Genomic DNA, 11,774 nt, shown 5'->3' with positions numbered 1-11,774 from the left:
TTTAAATCCTTTAAAAAAAACAAGCATGATTGTTGATCAGTTAAGCAAACTATGATGACATTCAGGAAAATAATTGCACACAAAAGAGAGAAAATTGCTAAAATGCATACAATATATATTATATAAATATCAAGCTATAATGTAGGGAAAAAACTTAAAGTATATATAATATATATAAGACATTATGAAAGATACGTTGAAAAACTGGGTAATGGCAACAAATAATTAACATTCATAATGGCAGATGACAATACAAATCCAGTAATTGATTGTTGCAACTAAAAGTGAAGTAAAGTAGCAGACAGAAAATAAAATGCTCATATAAACTAAATGTAAATTTTATAGGAAAACATGTTGACACGTACAATCATTTACAAATGATACCTAACAAAAAACGTCAACACTGTATTTCTATTTCATTCTTCAAAATAAAAAACATTTAACATGGACATCTTTATACAAAAACAAAGTTTAAAGGCAAGATAATACATGATGAACCAGTGTAAACAATGATATACGAAATACCCTAAACAGCTGTAAATTTTCTCTATGTGTTGATATTTTTACTTGTTCCGTTGCTTGTTCATTTTTTTTGGAATGTTTGAATGTGAAATATTCATCATCAACACAGGTTATTACATTCCAGTGAAATACGGAACATCAATTCCTAATTAATTGATTCTTCTGATTTGGTTAAGTCTTTTCAACTATGAGATTTTTTTTTCTATATCACAATTTTGGACCGCATGAGCACCCATTGTTTTGGCCAAGTAAAAAATAATTTAAAGCACAATTTCCATAAAATAAGATAAGAAATCTATTTACACATATTATGACAGGTTTTCATAAATAGAAAAATGCTTATTGCAAAAAAACCATGGAATGTCAATGTGGAAAAAAGCAAGCAGGGGCATCAGCCAGCCTGTCAGATTCATTGCAGCCATTGACATGTATGAAAAATGTTCTTTGGGGGATTTCAGCACCAGTGTGAACAATACTCATATTAGTGTAACAACATGTAACACTGAAAATGTGCACCTCATATGAATCCTTTTCTAACTTCTTCAGATTCAAGATTTTCATATCTTCCTCTTCATACATGTGGCAACCATCATAACGATTGCAAAAGCCTACTTCTACACCATTGATGAAAATTCTATCGTCCCATGAACCTTTCCAAGGAATATTTAAGGACTCCCCTTTTGTTATGTAGCACTTGTTTTGTAAACAGGCGTTAGACGGCCATGCAAGACAACAAGTGATGAAAGCAATTACAATAAGATTGAACACTACAATGCAGATACGCTTAGGACAAGATTTTGATCTTGAAGATGATTGTTGGTGCATTTTTTTCTGGGAGTCTGGTTATTGACAGATGATTTTTCACAGTCATAATGAACGAATTTCCTGAAACAAAGTAAACTGACTACAATAAATTGCAGCAACTTGTAGTAACATAATTATCAGAATTAATAACTTGTTTTACCAAAAAAAGTTATTGCAGATGCTGCACAGTATTAGGTGTAAACAGTTATTTTTTCCACTAACATCTCAAAAATATATTTTACAATGCTCAGCCAATTTGTGTCTTTAACTTTTGATTTATTGCGGGTAGAAGGGCTAATAGATTGACATAAAAACAGACATACATGAGGGAGGGTTAACATGAAGTCTTCAACCTTAAACTGATGTGGGACTAATTATTATATTTGTAACATACTTGGAGTTTTACAGAACATTAAAATGTCTTATTAAAATATAAATAATTAATAATGATATACCAGTCCTTAATAACAGAATAGGATTTTCAAACATAACCAATCAATAAATTAAAACTGTATGAGGTAATAAAAGAAACAAAACTAATTATTATATTTGTAACATTCTTGGAGTTTTACAGAACATTAAAATGTCTTATTAAAATATAAAGTCGCTCACCTGAGATACAAAGCAACTGACCAGTGGGGCACAAAATATCATTGGAACAAATGCTCTGAACCAGTTTCATGAAAAGTAAAATATAAATGTAACTTTTAGAGTGCTCACAAGGTTTTACTAAAGCCATATGAGGATAACTTCTCCGCCCCCTTGCAGCCATGTTCAAACGACCAGAACCATTTTCCAACTCATCCAAGATATCATTTAAACAAATGTTTTGACCATTTTTCATAAAGATCGGACAATAAATGTGACTTTTAGAGAGTAAACAAGCTTGAACCATAGCTATATAACGAAAAATGTTCCGCCTCCTGGCGGCCATGTTTTTCACCAAAAGGAACATTTTCAAACTCGTTTAAGATATCATTTGGGCAAATCTTCTGAAAAAGTTTCATGAAGATCGGGCAATAAATGTGGCCGCTAGAGTGTTAACAAGGTTTTACTAAATTCATATATAGCCATATAAGGTAAAATACCCCGCCCTATGGCGGCCATGTTTTTTCAAGCAACCGGAATCATTTTTGAACTCGTACAAAATATCATGATGATCGGACAATAAATTTGGTCTCTAGAGTGTTAACAAAGTTTTACGATATAGCCATATACATGCCCCCTTGCAGCCATGTTTTTCAACCAAACGTTACAATTTACGAACTCATCCAAGATATCATTGGGACAAATCTTCTGACCAAATTTCATGAAGATCAGGTAATACATGTGGCCTCTAGAGTGTTGACAAGGCAAATGCTGACCCCGCACAACGAACGACGGACAAAAGGCGATCACAAAGGCTCACCACGAGCACAATGTGCTCAGGTTAGCTAAAAATTCAGAAATACTTGCCTTGGTTAAACAATCTGAGTGAACTATTTTTTTATTGGTTAAGTAAATAGCACGAACAAAAATCACCTCAACACTCTTTCAGAAATGATTGAGATCCTGGTATCATAAGTGCAGCCTTTAAAATACACTACGGACAGTGACTTGCAAAGCCTGAACACAGTAGTTGTCACATGTTTGCTATTGCTCTTAAAGAACCCAGACAACCAGGCCCCAGTTTTCAATCCTTGTAAAAGGCTTTTTGTCTTTTTTTTATAAATCATTTATTTTAAGATTATTCGGATAATTGTTAGGTTTGAAATAAACACATTTAATTACTGTATTTTTCAATCACACAACAAATGCGAAAGATTCTCTTTAAAACAATTATTTTATCTTTTAAGCCTGTTTTAAAGCATGTGACCCACAGGGCAAGGAAAATGATGACACAAAGGGCATCATCTAACCAGTCTTTTATGTGGACAAAAAAGATGTTACATGTATGGCAAATATATAAACCTCTTGGCAGTTTCAGAGCAGAATAGTTGGTGTTTTTTTTTTGTCTAATTACGTATACATATGCCATCTGACATCTGGGCATTGAGCAAATTTGAATCAATGGCTTGATTTGCACAAATGTATACAAAGTTCATATTAGCCATTACACTCATACAAGATAAGAGACCTTAGGATCACGCACAGATTTTAATGTCTCCATACTATACCATTAGACCCTATAACCCTTCGGGCATGGCCAGTTTTGAAAACTTGAATAATTTGAAATGTTTTTTTGAATGCCACTATACTGTTTTACATAACGATATGAATTATCTTGGCCTTGAGGTTAAAGCTGGGTTGCCACTACCGATCAGATCAACTCTATCAAGCCCGACCAAACGGTCGGGTACTGGTCTGGTTCGGTCGGCATGAGTGGTCGGGGGCGGTCGCCTATGTCGGCATTGGTCGGGCTTCCTACCCGATATACATGTCAAAAAATGTCGAGTAGTGACCGAGTAGGAAATGGATCGAGAAGCGCTCGAGCAGTGATCGTGTATTAGTCGAGTAGAAGATGGAGGTGATCGTGAAGCAATCGTGTGGCGATCGGATTGACATCTTTCACACGATCTGTACCCTATCTGCTCGACCTCTACCCGAGTTATTTTAGATCGCAACACGATCCACTCGACCTCTATTCGATTTGATGTATATATTTACTAGACTTCTACCCGACGGCAACTCGACTGTACACGATCACTTCCCGATTGCTATTCGACCATACACGAACTTATGTCACTAAAACAATACTCACGTGCAATACGTCGTGCTTGTCTCTAATTACCTTCTTAGAACTTGACGAGTAAACATCCAAAGTTGCCAAGAAAGGGCAAAAACCATCATCGTTCAATCTCCATGATGATTAAAGTGATTAGTGAACAACAATGTTTGAAGTTTGTATTCTCAAATTTTCAATACACGACCGTTCGCGACTTTGTACGACTGTAGTACGACCATCACATTCTGGTCGTGTGAACATCTGGTGGCGATCGAGCTTAGGTCCACTTGGTCGAGCTGATATCGTATAGGGCTCGCGTATAGGTCGAGATGATCGAGCGGAATTCGGAAAGATGGTTGAGTGGACGTTGTGAATGAGTCGTGTGGGGGTCATGTGTTATCGACAAGAGGTCGAGAAGAAATCGTGTATACCCTTTTTAGTCGAGCTTGGTCGGGTTTGGTCTGGAAATTTCGGTGATCGGGATAATCGAGTTGATCGGATCGGCAGTGGGAACCCACCTTAAAGGAACAAAATATTGGAGTGTTTTTTCTGCTTTTCAATGACTAAATCCCAAAATAAAAAACACATTTTACACTTTATCTGTAGGTCATGGATAGGTAGACTCACACACCAAAATCAGCTCAATATCTTAAAGCCTTGCCTAAAAAAACTCCGGAAAACAGAATTGCTGAATGACAGACAGTCAGATGGACTGCTATATGCAACCCTACTGGGGATATAGTGCACTTTGTACGCAAAAATAATCATTTACTAAAGAAAAATAAGAGTTGTGTCGTATCTTTTATCTCTAAGAGACAAATCTTGAACAAGAGCTGTCTCCGTCGGAAGACATATTTCCCCGAAAAACGCTTTTTGGAAACCTAAACGCAGATTTCGAAACCTAAACGCGGACCCTAAGTTAAAGGTCAATGGCAAAGGGGCCAACATTTGTGTGCGTAAAGAAAGGCCTTGTTTTTAAACAAATGCATACCAAATATGTATGTTACATCTGAAGCGACATAGAAGTTATGAGCATTTTTTGAATCCTAAACGCAAAAGTTTGACGGAAAGACAGACGGACAGACAGACGGACAGTGCGATCACTATATGCCTTCCTTAAGAGGCATAAAAGGTACTATAATTTGCGTTATTTCGATTTTGCAAAGTTTGTCCAGTGTCCATTATATTAACAATTCGATATTTGTTTGTTTTTAAAGTTCAAAGGATTCTTATGTTTTGGGACAAACGTGCCTATGAAAATTTCAACACTAAGGACAGTAATACAATTAAGTAGGTCTGCATTCAGAATTAATTCCTAATATCTTACACTTAACCGCTATTTGTGATTTAATCTTTTTACAGCAACCTATATTAGCTTTACTAATCACAACTTGAAACAAGAGGGCCAAGATGGCCCGAAAACGCTCACCTGAGAGGAGTCGGTTCATTCAATATTTGTCAAAAATATGACCTAGCGATCAAGTGTTTAAGCCAGATGAGTCAGATACGATTATAACTTTGATTAACATCTATAAAATCATTTTCTTAAAATACTAAAGTATAAGGTGAACATGCTGTGTTTGTGAAACACTATGTCACCCATACATTTGACCTTTGACCTTTAAAGGGGCCTTTTCACAGATTTTGGCATTTTTTTAACTTATTCATTAAATGCTTTATATTGATAAATGTAAACATTGGATCGTAAAATCTCCAGTAAAAAATCAAGAAAAAAAATAAAAAAGGAAAAGAACATTGCCCGGAGCAGGTTTCGAACCAGTGACCCCTGGAGTCCTGCCAGAGTCCTGAAGTAAAAACGCTTTAGCCTACTGAGCTATTCCGCCGAGTACACATTCTTGATGTATTTTATACCTTATATAAGCAATCTTCGTAGTTTCACAAAATTTAACGACAAAAACAGAACTCTCCAAATTATTCAATCGTTTCGCGTTGCAACGCTTTATAATTTTAAGGTTTTAAAATCGTCAAAAGTCAAGATGCATATAATGGTTATATTAGAGCATGGTTAATGTTCAGTATTACTGTTTCCTCACAAATATCATAACTAAAACGAAAACTTACGAATCTGAAACAACTTTTTTCAATTTTGTCAATTTACCAAAGCGTGAAAAGATCCCTTTAAGGATGACCTTGATTTTTCACCACTCAAACTGTGAAGCTCCATGAGATACACATGCATGCCAAATATCAAGTTGCGTTCTTCAATATTGCAAAAATGATGGCCAATATTAAAGTTTGACGCAAACCAACCAACACATTTGACCTTGAAGGATGACCTTGACCTTTCACCACTCAAAATGTGCAGCGTCATGATATTAACATGCATGTCAAATATCAAGTTTTTATCGTCAATATTGCAAAAGTTAAGGCCAGTGTTAAAGTTTGACGCATACCAAAAAACCAACCAACAAACAGACAGGGCAAAAACAATATGTATAAAATACAGCTTCTAAAGCTTCCGAGTTCATTACGGACAGTTATAGTTGATAGACGAATGGGCAGATGGAAAAAGAAAGTGAAAGGCATCAATCTCGTATTGTCTCTATCTACATGCTGCCTTTTGACAGGCTTATTAAATATAACATACCAAGAGGGTTTGTACAAATGTTATGTAATCACAAAAAGGAGATACGTTAAGAACAGATAATGAAAACCGATCAAATTACACATTTGTATATAAGAAAATTGACAACTTTAACAAACTTATTGAATCAAACATTATGGGCACTTGCGTGTTTACAATGTTTTTGAAAGATTTGGACCTCGTGACCACGATTTTGACCCCACATGACCCAATGTCAAACTTTGCCTAGATATCATCAAGAAAAACATTCTGGTCAAGTATCATCATCATTGGACCACAACTATGACCTCTAGTGTGTTTACAAGGTTTTTAGAAGATTAGACCCCATTGCCCAGATTTTTTCCCCACATTACCAAACTTCAATCATGACCTAGATATTGTCTAGACAAACAACCTGGTCAAGTTTCATCATTATTGAACCACAACTCTGGCGTATGGTGTGTTAACGAGGTTTTTGTAAGATTTGACCTGGTGACCTATATTTTGACCCCTCATAATCAAACATCAAACTTTGCTTACAGAAATAAATATTATAACCAAGATGCATGAAATCTGAAACAAAAGTGTGACCTCTAGAGTGTTTACAAGGATTTTGTATACTATAATGAAAATTTGGACAATCTAAGGGCAAATCATTCTGGCATTTATTATGCGATTTTGCTCATTATCGAACTTGACTGAGATCTTGTGGCCATATAGCTTCTCAGCATCAATGATTAAGAATGCTTGAGAAATGTGAATGCTAGAGTGTTTACAAACCAAATGTGGATGGACGGACGGACGACGGACAAAGACCGATCCTTATACCTCACCTGTGCAATCAGGTGAGCTAAAACTGTTTTTTTTCCACCGATCTGAGCCATTTTCCAACTTGTCCGATATATCAATAAAACCAATGTCTTGACCAAGTTTCACGATGATTAGGAAAAAAATGTTACTTCTTAAGTGTTCACAAGGTTTCTCAATAGCATTTTGAACAATACCTGGCGCTAACGATTTTGATTTTTACGTCTACATATCATCTCATTATCGTAACAAAACAATACAAAGACAAGTATTTCCGAAATCCGTACCGTGTTTCTTCTACAAGCCATATCACGTCTGCCCATTTACCAGAACTCCAAATCAACAATGATGACCGCGTAGAACTGGTTTTCAAAAAGCCCCGATTGCATATAAAAATGTTGACGCTGTAATATAAAACAGAAGAGTACTTAAAGATAACTAACTATTTTTACAGCCTAGAACTATACCAGTTATGTTTCTTAATTAAACAGCAGTTAACAAAAGAAAGCCACAATTCGCTTTACTGATAACAATGATAAATCGGAACACATATTAGCAAAATTTTATAAGGATTGAAAACACGTTTTAATGTAATATTCATTACAAATGCAATTAACACACATATTGTATGCTCCTATAGAGTCTCACATGTGTTAATCGCGGATTAAATGTACTTTAAAATGACACATCCCAATATGCCATAACAATATTATTTTACCACATAGTCATCATACATTACATCTTGTCGATTGCTTTTAAGTAAATTATTCTCCATAAAATACTTACTACATTTTACTTGTCTCAAAAAGGAGCGCACTCTAAAGCAAAGGGCTAAAGTCACATGATCATTTGATTTAAACAACGTACACTATACTACAGTTATGTACTAGTATGTATAAACTTACTAGCCTTATATATATTTTTTGTGCATATAGTTTATTTTTGCTATGTAGAAAATACATTTATACAACATTCATGTAAACTTCGTGTAACGTACATAGCTAGTTATAAACACAAACGTGTATGGTGTGTATAGACATAGTAGTAGTTATACAAGATTTATATACACCACATGTTTCAAATTAGAAAGAAAGGAAAGAAAACAATACTGAATATACTTTATAGATTAAAGATTCACATTTATGGATATAAACACAGTTGCTATTATATCCCATTCATGTTTAATAATTAACATATATGTTCTTCTTTTTTAGCAACGAAAAATAAATATAAAAAAATAAAAAAAAGGTTTACTTATAAAAATAAAGTTACACCCGTATGGATGCATATCTTTTTTCTTTAAAGAAAACACACATAAGAAAGATGAATTAATTGCTGAGTTGCATTACGTGTATTACAATTTTAGTGCAGATTAAAAAAATGCAGATGTTATGAATTATACATATATTTGGTGTTATGACTAATAAAGTAGTTGTAAGGGATGTCTGAAATATTTTTGACTAACGACCAGTTTTTTCGATTTGTCTTTTATTGTATTGTTTTATATTTCAAATGTTTGTACCAGCCCGATATATGCTCTTTTTAAGTATATGAACTTGTTTGGATAATTTATGAATCCATTTCGACAATATATAAAATAGCCAGCACTAATATTGAAGAAAATTAATTAAATTAATTCACAAGCACAATAACTATACTTAACTGATTACGCGGATTATGGAATGAATTATCTAGATTCAATAGAAGTACGGATACTTGAACAATCAGTGTATGAGACAAGTTATTTCAAACATCGCTTCCAATTTCGATGTTTTGAACCAGCATACTTTCTATACAACAGCGTTGTTTGCACACACAGGCGCTCATATAATCAAAGTGCTGAAGGCACTGAAGTTGTTCGCTGTTGTCGTCCTTGATTAGCTTGTGTGTATTGCACAGGCTAATCAGTGTGCACATGCTAATCTTATTTGACATGCATTAAGCCCCGTTTTCCCTGAAAGCAGCCAATATATACAGATTTCAACACTAGACTGGCCAATGTCGTCTTACAAGCTGGTACGCATTTGTCGTCTGCAGTGCAGAGAGGCGAGGTAGTCCTTCCTAGCATAGTCAGTTGCGGTTCTTACCGTACTTAAGGCTGCTAAGCACATACTGATTTGCAAAATATGCTCTGTAAATTTAGTCGGCCGCTAACGCGACCACTAAAAACGGAAAACCAGGTTACATATAATCTAAATTTAGATCAATTGGGTGGAAAACCGGAATTAACGGTACGTTATAATAAAACAATTACGTCGTGTTCAAACTATCTGCGGTGATAGAGCTTTATAAATAGATCAAGGTTAAAAAACAAACTTCAAAAATTGTGATTTAATCTGAAATCTGATCCTTCTGCGTAAATGGAAATGGGAAAAATTATCTTAATACAATTTAAAATTATTTCATTGATATTAAAATTAAACAGATGTAATATAACAATTAATTATAAATATCTGTGCCTGTGACTTACAAAAACAACTCTGGAAAGATGTGTATGGTACGAGTAACGAATTTAAATTCTGTAGATGCATATTAATAAGGGAATAATAGAAAACTGTATATACAATATAAAATTTCATACGAATAACTGACAATTTTCCATAAATACCGTGCACGACTTCCTGTACAGGCCCTACCTGAGTTAAGAACGATCCGGTTTAGCCGCCGGTTTAAAAGGTTAATTCAAGGTTAAGGGCATATAACTTCCTCACATGGTCAAAAGTGGGTGGGGTAATTTAAACTAAAAATTTCATATCTACGCATTCTATATTAATTTTGGAACAATGTGTACATATAAAATGACATATATTTCAGTGAAACATGCATCATTTGTAAATAAATCTTTCCAAAATAGTCAATAATGACATTTTTTCACCTCATAAACCACTTTCTTCTTGGGAGTTGTAAGTCCTTATTTTCTTCTTGTATTCATATATCCACTGACAGCAGCTGGAACCTATACCACTGTAGAAGATTATGTTAGAGTAATATTAAACATAACTCACTAGAAACACTTAAAAAAGTCTCCTTTATAAAGTCATTTTTTAAGAACAAAAGGTAAACAAATGGAGTCAAAAAATAGTTCTCTTGAAAAAGTATGGTGGGCCAGAAATGACAAATTATTAAAAAGAAAAGATATATACAGAAATGTGGAAAGCATTCCAATAAATTCCCTTTATAATGATTTTGTGTATATTAATAATAGTTTTATGTTTCCCACATAATACTGGGGGACATATTGTTTTTGCCATGACTTTTTTTCAAACAAACTTCAAAATTGGCAATAACTTTTGCAATATTGAATATAGCAACTTGCTATTTGGCATGCATGTGTATTTAATGGACCTGCACATTTTGATTGGTAAAACTTCAAGGTCAAGGTCATCATTCAAGGTCAAAAATAAAATATATTGGGGGACATAGTGTTTCACAAACACATCTTGATTTTTGTTTTTACACTGTGTTCAACATGTTTCAATAAATTTACATTACAGCAATATAAACCTATTACATTATCTCTTAGTTGCAGGTTTTACTAATATATACCCATATATTTGACATTTTAGCTTGAAGGATGACCTTGACCTAGACATTTCACCAATCAAAATGTGCAGATCCATGATATGCATATGTATTCCAAATATCAAGTTGCTATCTTCAATATTGCAAAAGTTATGGCGAATGTTAAAGTTTTCAGACGGACGGACATACTGACGGACATTTCAACTGCTATATGACACCCTACCGGGTGCAAATAGATCATACAAAGATTTAAATCCATGCAGTTAGAGACTATGTCACGTCAAGTGCCTTAAACACTTAAAATGAATATTGACCAAAAGGAAAAATTGCTTTTTTAAATTATTTATACTTTTATTCCATTGGTTACATGTAAGTATTGGATTGAAGCAACACTGGAGGCATTCAAATTCAGCCAATTTTGACTTCGTTAAGTGTTTCTTCAAACCATTGAGATGGCACTATCCATATATACTATTATTGATTTATGTCATTTCATTTATTTTGAGAAATAGCACATTTCTGAACATATTTAACATATTAATTATCAATTTACCTAATGACAAATAAATATACCTTTTTCGCAATGTTTTCTTGTCTATATATCAACGAACTTCAACGAGCCTTCATCCAAATCCCGTTGAAGCCCATCCACCTCATATGGGATGTCCTCTCCTTTATACAGGACTTCATGTACCACTTGTGGATCACCGTCTTTTCCTAAACAAATGCATTAAGTATTTCAATCATTTTCCAAATACAAAAGGCATCTGAAGAATCTTGAGGATAGGTATTTGGAAAACAATTACACAAAATCAGCATTTGCAAATTCTT

General features: G+C 34.2%; 1 long non-coding RNA gene across 1 annotated transcript; it reads right to left on the bottom strand.

Annotated features, from left to right (window-relative positions):
• Positions 1–840: 840 nt before the first annotated feature.
• Positions 841–10,495, bottom strand: LOC127838268 (uncharacterized). The gene is made up of 3 exons (XR_008029748.1): positions 10,297–10,495; positions 7,709–7,825; positions 841–1,407 (listed from the first exon to the last, which is right to left on the bottom strand). It is a non-coding gene; the product is annotated as an uncharacterized LOC127838268 (long non-coding RNA).
• Between the last annotated feature and the right edge of the window lie 1,279 nt (positions 10,496–11,774).

Source organism: Dreissena polymorpha, chromosome 7, assembly GCF_020536995.1.
Source record: "Dreissena polymorpha isolate Duluth1 chromosome 7, UMN_Dpol_1.0, whole genome shotgun sequence".
NCBI classification, from domain to species: domain Eukaryota; kingdom Metazoa; phylum Mollusca; class Bivalvia; order Myida; family Dreissenidae; genus Dreissena; species Dreissena polymorpha.
Note: the sequence above shows the minus strand (reverse complement) of the source record. Positions and strands in the feature narration are given on the sequence as shown.